General features: G+C 45.2%; 1 protein-coding gene across 6 annotated transcripts in view; it reads right to left on the reverse strand.

Annotated features, from left to right (window-relative positions):
* The window catches only part of LOC113820760 (enolase-phosphatase E1), a 184994-nt gene that overhangs the window by 46122 nt on the left and 136372 nt on the right, over positions 1-2500 (reverse strand). The window contains exon 1 of one of the 6 annotated variants that reach the window (XM_070124668.1): positions 1-3. This exon is cut by the window's left edge and continues 337 nt beyond it. The exons of 4 other annotated variants lie outside the window; for them this stretch is intronic. The gene's annotated coding sequence lies outside the window, so the exon portion shown is untranslated. Of the gene's footprint in view, positions 4-2500 lie in introns of those variants that run through there. One more of the 6 variants, XM_070124671.1, reaches the window with a different exon arrangement.

Below are 2500 nucleotides of genomic sequence, written 5' to 3' on the forward strand. Positions count from 1 at the left end.
TCGCGCGGTGTGGGACCCTGCCTGCTATGGCCGCTCAGTTGCCACACCGGCCTCGAAAACGCTGAATTTAGTGGGATCATGCGTCCGTTTTGGGGTCTTTTATTTGCTGTTAATGCTCTTATCGATCGTAGGTTTACAAATAACACAGTCGGTGTTGATTCGAACGGAAGACGGCCTTTGGAGACCGGATTAACCTAGCATTTCCTGTGTCGTGTTTCGATAACCTTGTCGGAGCGCGGGTAGCTTAGGGTGGGGGGGGGGAGGGAGGGTAGGGGAACCGGTTGAGAAACGCCGCTATGGAATAATAGCAGAAATAACGTCGATAACGTTTTGTTGAACGAGCTTCGTGAATCATTCATGACGTGTCGAGAGAAGCGGAAGCCAAGACGAGGGAGGACTTGAACCTCGTGGCAGAAGAAGCTCAACACGCGCAACAGAGACCCAAGACTTCGAAAGAGTTGCATTAGAGGGCGGGGCGACACAGGAGGGGAGGAAGAGCGAGAAGAGGAGGAGGAGGAGGAAGGGGAAGGGGGGGGATATCATTAAATATGGGTGGGGAGGGAGAGAGAGGAGAGGGGAGAGGGGGGAGAGGGCAACACGTAGGTTATTAGATGGGGCAGCGTGTTATGGCTGGGAGCTCAAGGAAGGTGGCGACCGAGGGGTAGGCAGCAGACCGAAGGCGGAGGAGGGAGCGGAAGGGGGAAGGAGAGAGAGGGGGGATGGGGACTGCAAAACTGAAACCCGGAATTAACGGCACTTTTTTGAGTCTGAATTTTAAGGGAAGTAAATGTAATATATTTTAACTGATACCCGATACTGAGTCGAAGACGAGTTATTAATTTATAATGTAATGGAGACACGCTAGGTAATTAAGTACATACAATAGACTCCATGGAAATGAAAAAAAAAGACATTAACAAACAAAATGCAGTTTCCTCTGCCTTCTACCCTGGAACTGAGACAAATAATCCAAAAATTAAATATGCATCTTAAATGTCCCTTTTTTATACGCTTTGTCTTCCCAAGAGACGGAGGCAGAGTGGAAACGACGTAGAGAGAGAGAGAGAAGAGAGAGAGAGAGAGAGAGAGAGAGAGAGAGAGAGAGAGAGAGAGAGAGAGAGAGAGAGAGAGAGAGAGAGAGAGACAACAAGAAAGACAGAAAAAGAGACAGACAGACAGACAAAAACAGAGACAGACAGACAGACAGAAACAGAGAAAGACACACAAACAGAAACAGAGACAGACACACAGACAGAAACAGAGACAGACAGACAGACAGAAACAGAGAAAGACAGAGAGACAGAAACAGAGAAAGACACAGACAAAAAACAGAGAAAGACACATAGATAAAAAACAGAGAAAGACACAGACAGAAACAGAGCAAGAGAAACAGAAACAGAAACAAACAGACCAACAAAAGGAGAGAGAGAGAGGCTAAAAAAGAAAGAGAAAGACCGAGAGGGAAGGTGGGTGTGGGATTATCTTAACCAGCAGAGGGTGTACACAGTTACTAGAACTTGTTAGCACTCTGAAGTACCATGGTCTAGAAAGGTCAAGAGTGCTGTCACAAGGTCACACTCCCCTCCTTCTCAACTCCTTCTTCCCTCCTTCATATATTCCTTCTTCTCTCCTTTTCTCCTCACACTCCTTATTGTACTCCTTGCCTTCTTCTCCTTCCTTCCCGCCCTCCTTCCCTCCGGTACACACTTCCTCTCTCCCTTCCATCCTTCTTACACTTTTTTCCCTCTTTCCTCCTTCCCTCCTTTTCACACTCCTTCCTTTCTTCCCTCCTTTTCACACTCCTCCTTCCTTCCCTCCTTTTCACACTCCTCCTTCCTCCCCTCCTTGTCACACTCCTCCTTCTTTCCTTCCTTCCCTCCTCACACTCCTTCCCTCCCTCCTTTTCACAGTTCTCCTTCCTTCCTTCCCTCCTTCCCTCTTCACACTCCCCCTTCCTTCCTTCCTACCCTCCTCACACTCCTTCACTCCTCCTCCTTCCTTCCCTCTTCCTCCTGCTCTTTTAAGGAATCACTGGCTTGTCGAGTACCTTTGTGCCTCTTGTTTAATAACCAGTATAGATTCACATAGTTCGACGATCGACCTTGGCGTAGAACCACATTCAGGATTTATAGAACCAAGTGGTAAATCAAGTTTGGATACTCTCGCTTTCATATCTACCTTCATCTATTTGATTGCAGAACTGATGTCAAAGATATAGAGAGATATAAAATTATTCATCAGACGGTTTAGAACATGATTGCAGAACTGATGTCAAAGATATAGAGAGATATAAAATTATTCATTAGGTTTAGAACATGATTACAAAACTGATGTCAAAGATATAGAGTGATATAAAATTATTCATCAGAAGGTTTAGAACATGATAACAGAACTGATGTCAAAGATATAGAGAGATATAAAATTATTCATCAGAAGGTTTAGAACATGATTGCAGAACTGATGTCAAATATATAGAGAGATATAAAATGATTCATCGGAC

This window comes from Penaeus vannamei, chromosome 8 (assembly GCF_042767895.1).
Source record: "Penaeus vannamei isolate JL-2024 chromosome 8, ASM4276789v1, whole genome shotgun sequence".
In the NCBI taxonomy this organism is placed as follows: Eukaryota; Metazoa; Arthropoda; class Malacostraca; order Decapoda; family Penaeidae; genus Penaeus; species Penaeus vannamei.